Source organism: Mus caroli, chromosome X, assembly GCF_900094665.2.
Source record: "Mus caroli chromosome X, CAROLI_EIJ_v1.1, whole genome shotgun sequence".
NCBI lineage: Eukaryota > Metazoa > Chordata > Mammalia > Rodentia > Muridae > Mus > Mus caroli.
The window spans coordinates 6,658,841-6,668,227 of NC_034589.1; the positions used below are offsets into that span (position 1 = coordinate 6,658,841).

General features: G+C 44.1%; 1 long non-coding RNA gene across 1 annotated transcript in view; it reads left to right on the top strand.

Moving 5' to 3' along the window:
• The window catches only part of LOC110286724, a 59,269-nt gene extending 50,896 nt beyond the window's left edge, over positions 1 to 8,373 (top strand). Inside the window, exons 3-5 of the long non-coding RNA XR_002377160.1 lie at positions 3,676 to 3,749; positions 6,959 to 7,039; positions 7,682 to 8,373. This is a non-coding gene — a long non-coding RNA (uncharacterized LOC110286724). The remainder of the gene's footprint in view (positions 1 to 3,675; positions 3,750 to 6,958; positions 7,040 to 7,681) is intronic.
• Positions 8,374 to 9,387: the final 1,014 nt, after the last annotated feature.

Consider the following 9,387-nt stretch of genomic DNA (forward strand, 5'->3'; position numbering starts at 1 on the left):
TTGATTATATGTAAGTACACTGTAGCTGTCTTCAGACACTCCAGAAGAAGGAGTCAGATCTCATTACGGGTGGTTGTGAGCCACCATGTGGTTGCTGGAATTTGAACTCAGGACCTTTGGAAGAGCAGTCGGGTGCTCTTACCCACTGAGCCATCTCACCAGCCCGCCTTCTTCCTTTTTTATGGTTATTCTTGTTGTTTGTTTTTGTTGTTGAGACAGGGTTTCTCTGTGTAGCCCTGGCTGTCCTGGAACTCACTCTGTAGACCAGGCTGATCTCAAACTCAGAGATCTACTTGTCTCTGCCTCCAGAGTGCTGGGCTTAAAGGCATGCACCACCACTGCCGGATTGTCTTGCTCCTTTTTTATCTACTTCAGGCCGCAAGCCTGTGGAATAATGCTGATACCACCCACCTATATTTGGAGAGGATCTTCCACCTCCATTAACCTACTCTAGATAATCCCTGAGAGCATGTCCAGCGGCCTGAGCCCTAGGTGATTCTAGATCCTGTCAAACTCAACAGTATTAGTCACCACACAAGGTATTCCGAGGCTCCTTGACTTGGGACTGACTGGTCTCTATTTTCAGGTCCCAAGAGAAGCTCAGTGGTCTCAGGATAGTGAGGAGCTATGTGATGGAATTCTCAGTTGCATCAAATTCACAGCATCAAATACCTATTTTAGATTTCAGGTTTGAGAGCAATGGGTTTCTCTTAGAGCTCCATGTTTGCAGGCAAGGTTATCCCCTACTCTTAGCTGGGTGTGTGGTGTTGGCCTTGATAACTGTTTTCCTTGAGGCTATCTGCTCTCTCCAGATTTAGGCGGTGCTGTGTGGCCTTGAGTTCTCAGGGAAGTGGGGCTTGGGTTGAGGACATCTTCCTGCTTCTTACTGAATTTCTTTCATTGCTTGCTCTGGGAAGCTCTCTTTCCTCTCTCTGACTGGAGATGTTCTCTCTCAACCGGAGCGACCTGATCTTTGTTCTCTCAACTCCTGCTATATGCAGAGCCATTCACAGGAAATTTCTAACCTGCCATTTTACCTTGGAAGTATCATTTTTTCTTTTTCTTTTTTTAAAGATTTATTTATTTATTATATGTAAGTACACTGTAGCTGTCTTCAGACACACCAGAAGAGGGAGTCAGATCTCATTACAGATGGTTGTGAGCCACCACGTGGTTGCTGAGATTTGAACTCAGGACCTTCGGAAGAGCAGTCCACTGAGCCATCTCACCAGCCCCCCATTTTTTCTTTTTTTGCCTACCTTTTTTTTCTTTATCTTTTTTTTTTAGACCGGGTTTTACTATGTAGCTCTAGCTGACCTGTCCTGGAACTCATGATGTAGACCAGGCTGGCCTTCAACTCAGAGACCAGCCTGCCTCTGCCTCCCATGTACTGGGATTAAGGCACCTGCCCTACTTCAAGCCATTTTCTTTCTTTTAGAAAGAAAGAACCTTTTTTAACCTTTCATGACACTGCACGTTTATGTATGCATATGGGCACATGTGCGCACATACATGTGGATCTCAGAGGTCCACATCACATGTCTTCCTCCATTCCTCTCCACCATGGTTTTTGAGACAGAGTTCCACATTGAACATGGAGTTCACTGATTGAGTAAGACTGTGTGGCCATTGAGGCCCATGGGTCTTCCTATCTCTGCTTCCCTAATGCTAGGATTACAGGCATGTGCTGCCACATTTGAGGCAGGGGGAGGAACATTGTCACCTGTTAGGATTTCTGTGAAGACAGGGAAGCAGCCACCAGCCTGGCCTCGGCTCTTTTTGCTGTCTTGCCAATGTTCTGGGAGCCATCTTAGTTCTAATGCTGTATGTGGCATTAGCTCAGGACTCTTCAAGGAGTCACAGGAGCCTGTGGCACCTCACTCTCCATCCCACTCTTTCCTTCACATCACCCTCGCGTGCACACGTGTGTGTGTGTGTGTGTGTGTGCATGCACACATATGAAAATATAGAAATCAGAAGATAAGTTACAGGGGTGGCTTCTCTCCTTATACCATGTGAGTTTCTGAGATCAAACCCAGGCAATCAGGCTTGGCAGCAAGTGCCTTTGCCCCCTGAGCCATACTGCCAGCCCAAATCATCTCCTTTTTAAACGTCACTTTGTCAATCATATTTTACAGACTCTCAGCCCCACCAAGAACAGAATTATAACACAGAACACAGAGATGCCCCAAGAACAAAAACAGTGGGAACCAGAGAGCTGTCCCTGATCTCTTCCTAATGCCATACCTTGCAGTGCAGGACTGTTAGACCTCTAGAACATTCCATGCACACAGCAGACACCCACCACCTACTGTGTGCCCAGCAAAGTGATGGACTCTAGTGAGGAAGACATGCTCTCACAAGGAACAGTATGTAAGTATTTGAGAAGAAAGAAGGACACACAAAGTGCCCTAATTGGAGTTTTTTTTTTTTTTTTTGATACTTGGTAGTTGAATCTGTCATCTGAATGAGTGTAGGCAAAAAGCACTCATTTGTTGACTTACCAAAGAGGCGCCTTGATTCTTTCTCTAAGAAGCTATGTAGTTTGGAATATTAACCACTACACAGTTGTACCCAAGCCTCCCAGAACTGAGCAAAATGGGGTTCTTCATTAAAAACAAATGACATTGTATATGTAACCCACAAAAAGCTGACCTGTGCAATGACCCCATCTGTACTACTTTCAGACAAATATTAGTTGACCATTCAAAACAATTTTAAATGTAATTTGTTTTGAGATTATATTTAACTACAACATTTCTCCTTCCCTTTCCTTCCTCTAATCCATCCCATATAGTCCTCCACACTCTACTTCAAATTCATGACCTCATTTTTCACTAATTGCATATATGTACATACACATATATTCCTAACTATAACCTGTTCTGCTCATATATTACTTGTATGCATGTTTTCAGGGCACTCTACAGCCAATCGGTGTGTTTTCTTCCCTGGAGAAAGGCTCCTGTCAACTTATTTGTTTAGGTATTTTATTGGATTGTTAAAACTACCACCTTTTCAATCCTTATTACACCCTAATTCCTTCCAACCCCCCAAAACTAGGTAGGAGAGAGAAGGTTAGAGGGAAAGGGGGCGTAGGCCTCTTTAGACTGGTTAGGGATGTCAGGGTGCTAGGGGCAAATCCAGTCTTCATAGTCAGGAGGATAGCTAGCAATCCAGCAAGCACAGCAGCAGAAACCGGCAGCAGCAATCACCACAGGCCCTTTGGTCTCCCACTTAGACCCTCTCCAGGGTCCCCAGAATTAAACTATCTGCAGCTGGCAAAATCATTCCCTGCTAGTGCACCAGGCAAATCATAATCACCTGTTGTGAAGCAGCCTCTTATTGCACAGCTAAGATTAAAACAAAAACATAGTCACTTAACATAACTGGGTTTTAAAGAAGGCTAGCCTCTCTCTATACCCTCCTCTCCCATTCCCTGCTTTACTGAGTTGCCTATCACACTCTGTATGGGGTTGAGGCCTCATGGGCTTTTCCTTTTCCAGTTCAAGGTGTTCATGGTGTCATCTTTGTTCAGCTCACATTGCACAGTCATGTTGGTGAGACTTTATGAGTGCAGCTTCTGGTATTACTAGGAGACATGGAGGCATACTCGCACAGCAAACTTGATGATCCCTGCTGGCCCTTATAATCTTTCTGCCTCTTCTTTTTCAGTGTTTCCTGAGCCTTATTTGTTTGGAGTGTTTGCTATAAACTGGGACTGGGCTCCACAACTCTATGGACTGGTTGTAAGTTTCCATAGGTGGTCTCCTCTGCTGTAACGAGAAGTTTCCTTGACCTGTGGGTCATTTTAATAACATAAAATTCATTTGTCTGTCTTTCTTTGGGGGCTGGAGCCTTATACAGACTTAATGCATGTTCTGTGCCCCAGAGAGAAGATTGCTATTGTTGTTTCTGTTGTTTTGAGACGAGGCCTCATGTCTCCAAGGCTGACCTTGAACTTAGTACATAGCTCTGATGGTCTTCTTTATCAACTCTACTACACTTGGAATTAACTAAAACCCCAAATGGAGGTGCATACCTATGAGGGACTTTTGCTTAATTTGAAATGGGAAGATCCACTTCTAATCAAGATATTTAAGGTGGAAAGTTCTACCTTTAATCTGGGCTATGCCTTCTGCTGGCAGCCTATATGAAGGACATAGAAGAAGGAAGCTTGCTTTTTGCCTGCTTCCTCTCACTCTTGCTGGCAAATCCATTCCTTCACTAGCATTAGAGCCTTCTTCTTTGGAATTCTGACATATACTCAAGACCAGCTGACATATCCACCCTTGTGCACTGAACAACTTCTAGATTCTTGGACCTTTTGGTAGTAGACAGTCGTTATTGGACTTGCTGGACCATAGAGCCAGTAAGCCATTGTAATATATTCCCTTTCTATATAGAGAGATTTATTCTATAAGTTCTGTTACTCTAGAGAACTAATATAATACCTAAGGATAACCCTGAACTCCTGATCCTCCTACCTCAACCCTCTGAGTGTTAGGTTTACAGGCCTGTTCCGAACAAGCTATAGGCATCTGGGAAGAGGGAATCTCATTTGAAGAGCTGCCTCTATCAGACTGGCCAGTGGGCCTGTATGGAGCATTTCCTTGATTACTAACAGATGGAGGAGTCTAGTGATGGGTAAAAGTGGGGGGATAGGGGGTGGGAAAAAGGAAACCCCTCAAAATAGCAAAGATCAGCTATAGAAGGGAGCTTATCCCACCACAAATAATGTCATCACTGGGCAGATGGTCCTGGGTGATATAAAAGCAGGCAGCTGAATGTGACCTGGAAGCAAGGCAATAAGCAGCCTTCCTGCTTGCTGCTTTAGCTCCTGCCCTGTCTTCCTTTCATGATGGACTGTAATGTATAAAATGAAATGAACCTTTTCCTTCCCAAGTTGCTTTCGGTTGTGGTGCTTCTTACAGCAACAGAAGGCAAACTAGCACAGAGATTGGTACCAGAGTGTTGCATGTTTCAGTGATGGACCTCACCATGTAGCATTTAACCCTTAAACTCCTTTGTGAGAGGGAGGTAGACGGTTTTGGAGCTTTGGGCTAGAAAATCCATTGAATGTTCATTGCTTAATGAGCTGTTGTGGGAACTTGAAAGAATACTAAGATAAATGTAGAAGATGAGGGGCTGGAGAGATGGCTCAGTGGTTAAGAGCACTGGCTGCTCTTCCAGAGGTCTTGAGTTCAATTCTCAGCAACCTCATGGTGGCTCACAACCATCTGTAATGGGATCCGATGCCCTCTTCTGGTGTGTCTGAAGACAGGTACAGTGCATTCATATAAATAAAATAAATGAATCTTTTTTTAAAAGTAGCAGATAGAAGCCTGGTTTATGAAATTTCAGAGAGAAGCAAAAATATCAGTGCTATTCATGGGATGTTACTGAGACAGGAGATGCTAGTTAGCTGGAGTTGAAAAAGTCGCTGTGATTAATAAGAGACCAACATCATTGATTTGAAATCCTCCTCCTCCTCCTCTCCCTCCTCCTCCTTTTCCTCCTTCCCCTCCTCCTTTTCCTCCTTCCCCTCCTCTTCCTTTAATGTAATTTGGCATGATAGTGCTAATTTAAGGATTGCTGTGTTTAGTTAAGTAATTGTCCTTGGAGACTTAATTCCTGACATAGAATAGCTACTCACTAAGTGCTAGCTATTATTACTAAGTGCCAAACAAGTAGTAGAGATAAGAAATACTACAGGCACCTTTGGAGAAGGTGGTCACTTAAGACAGTACCCTGGAGACCTGTCAGGGTTTGAAAAAAACCAGTGTCAAGAAGGAAAAAGAGCCGGGCGTGGTGGCGCACGCCTTTAATCCCAGCACTTGGGAGGCAGAGGCAGGCGGATTTCTGAGTTCAAGGCCAGCCTGGTCTACAGAGTGAGTTCCAGGACAGCCAGGACTACACAGAGAAACCCTGTCTCGAAAAACCAAAAAAAAAAAAAAAAAAAAAAAAAAAGAAGGAAAAAGAAAGCCAGCTGTGCTCTGTGAGTTCCAAGCCAGCCAGGGCCACACACTGTCTTGAAAACAAAACAAACAAACAAAAACAAACAAAAAGTCATTGCAGGGCTGGGGCAATGGTTCATTTAGTAAAGTGCCTGTCATACAAGCATGAGAACATGAGTTCTATCCCTAGAAGCTGTGTCAAGTTGCCAGGCCTGGTGGTACTGAGTTTGCAATCCCAGACTGGAGGAGGCAGAGACTGTGTCTTACGGAACAAGGTTGGGGTCTGCAAGATGCCTTGCTAGATACTTCCCCTCAAGCCTGCTGACCTGAGCTCACGCTCGAAAACCTACATGTTGGAAGGAGAGGATGAGCTCCTCAAGTTGTCCTTTGTCCTCCATACTTGGCACTGTGGCATGCAAGTACCATCCCCAAATAGTTAAATCAACATGGGGAGGGGAGCGTGGCTCTTGAAGAACGGCCCAAGGCTGACCTCGGGTCTCCACATGCACATACGTACATGCACTCGCTCACACCTGCACCACACAGCACTCAGCCAGCCACAGACAAAAGGGCATGCCAAAACACTAGTTCCTTTGAATTTCCACTTTTTTTTTTGTAAAGCTCCAGATGCCTTTTCAAAGCATCGTTATATAAAGTGTAATTTGCTCTCTTCATTTCAGTTTGCAGCAACCTTGAACATGAATAGCATGCTTTATTATGCATATGAGAGAAAAATATTTTGAGTCAGATTGCATGCTATTTGTCTTTAATGCTCCTCAGTAGTTTCTCTAGCCCTCATAGGTTTCTTTGTATATAGCTGCTATTTGGATCTTAATTTGACCCTGACTCTTAGTTATTTGCATGCATTATCAGAATGCTTTTTAAAATTAAATATTTTGCGTGTTTCCTATTCAGTGTCCAAGGCCTGTTTATTACTGCAGTTCGTTGTTCAGACAAATGTACCACATGCCATTTTCATCATGTTTCACTCAGTTCTCCAGGGGCTCTGAACCATCTCATGGTCATTAAGTGAATCTGTCGCCTGGGAACCAAATGACTGGGAAGAGAAAGGCCATCCATAGGTAGGAGTGGGCAAGGGACGTAATGGGTTTTCCTGAGCACTGGCTCCCTCACCATCTCAGGCCTCACTCAGACTTTCTCTTTCTTCTCTGACCCTTCTGCCTTACTAGGGACATATTCCCTTACCCTTATACATACACAACCAATAAATAAATGTGACTTAACAGGTTTTTTTTTTTTAAGAAAAATAAAATGATAGGGCCCGGAGAGACGGTTCAGTGGTTAAGAGATCTTGCTGTTCTTTCAGGACCACAGTTCGGTTCCCAGCACCCATCCATGGCTGCACAACTCCCAACCATGTGTACCTCCAGCTCCAGGGTCCTGATGCCCTCTTCTGGTCTGCACATATGTGGTATACACTCACACACATACACACGTAAATAAATATTAAGATACAATAAATCTTAACAGAAATTAATACAAATGATACTTATGACAGAATTCCAGAAAAGATGAAGACTGATGAAAATTCTGAGGTCTTCCCTATTTGCAAGCTGACAAGGCACTGCTCCACCACAACTACTAAGTGCTAGCCGACAGAGCCTCCAAGTTTCTACTCGAGTCTCTCTGGGAGATAGGGCATGGCTAATCTGCATGCCCCGCATTCAGTGTTGGTGACACAGTCTCTATCCCTCATTAACCAGGGTTGGTGCTGAAGCATTGGTTTTACAGCGTTTCCAGTCCATTGACCACTCCACCACATTCAGTTATCAGAACCAGTCTCAGCCAAGACATGGATTGTGATGGTGCCTGTCTTCAATCCCAGCACTTGGCAGGCAGATCTCTATGAGGAGTTTAAGACCAGCCTGGGCTACATACTGAGACCCTGTCTCAAAACAAACAAAAGTGGACTTGGTTTTGGTTTCCAGCTTCCCTTTCTTCAAACTTCCTCAAGGCCACTGTCTCTCTCTTCTCCAGGGGAAAATGGATCTTCATCTCCTTGTATCTTGCTCTCCTTTTATACCCATGCTGACTAAATTTTTTGCCAGCTTGACATAAACTAGAGTTATCTGAGAGGATGTGCTCCAGGTCCCCAGACCTCTAGCATAACTCATGGAAGTACAATACAGGTCATAGAATCCAGCACGTAGAAAGCACCACTAGCCAAAACAATAACCAAAAGCTAATCCATCGAAGTCCTTAAATGTACTGACCTTGCTTATTGCCTTCTGTAGTTCTGCTTCTGGCTAACTGTTCTTGTTAGCTGAACTATGTCAACCAAGATCATGGTTTTTGTGCTTCTAAAAGCTCACCCTAAGAAAGGCTCAGTGCTACACTGGGACCCTGAACACCCAGTATACTTGCTGGCCAGATAATAAAGACCTTTTATTGGCTTAAACCCATGTCCGAGTCGTCTTTTCTGGTGGGTATGTCACAACAGGGGAACTGACAGTTGAGAAAATGCCTCCATAAAATTGGGCTGTAAGCAAGGTTGTAAGGTATTTTCTTATTAATGATTTGTGTGAGAGGGCCCAGCCTATTGTGGGTGGTTGCTATCCTTAAGCAAGTGGGCCTGGGGTGTGTAAGAAAACCAAATCATCAAGCCAGGAAGGGCAAGCCAGTAAGTAGCACATCTCTATAGTCTCTGTTTTAGTTCCTGCCTCTAGGATCCTACCTAGAATTCTTGCCCTGACTTCCCTTCATAATAAACTGATCTTGACATGTAAGCTAAAACAAACCCTTTCCCCCCCAAGCTGCTTTTGGTCATGGTATGTTTTAAGGGTGATAGAAACCCTGACTGCTGCAGCCAGACATTAGAAGCTCTTCAGTTGCACTAGGGCTACAATTCACACTAGGGCTGTGTTCACACTGGTCCTGGGCTTAGGAAGCACCAAGCACTTTATCTGGGAAGACTTCCCATTCCAGTTGACAAACAGAAGAGATGGTGGCTTAGAAGTTAAGTACCCATTTCAGCAGGGATGGCTCTCTGACAGCGGAAAGTCAACTGTCCTGCTTGCCTCCAAGACATTAGGGTGAATGCAGTAACAGAGTTACAGCTTTGGTCACTGACTCAACTCTACCCAATTTGTCTTGCTTTGATCTGTCTTGGTTATTAGTGTCTGTGTGTGAATGTGTGTGTGTGTGTGTGTGATGCAGGTATGTGTGAATGTGTGTGTGTGTGTGTGTGTGTGTGATGCAGGTATGTGTGTGTGTGTGTGTGTGTGTGTGTGTGCTATATGCACACTCCGTATGTGGAGGCCTGAGGCCTGTATCAGAGGGTTTCCTTAATCACTCTCTGTCTTGGAGACAGAATCTCTCACTGAACTTGGAGCTGTCAGTTTTTTTTTTAATTAATTTTTTATTAGGTATTTTCCTCATTTACATTTCCAATGCTATCCAAAAAGTCCCC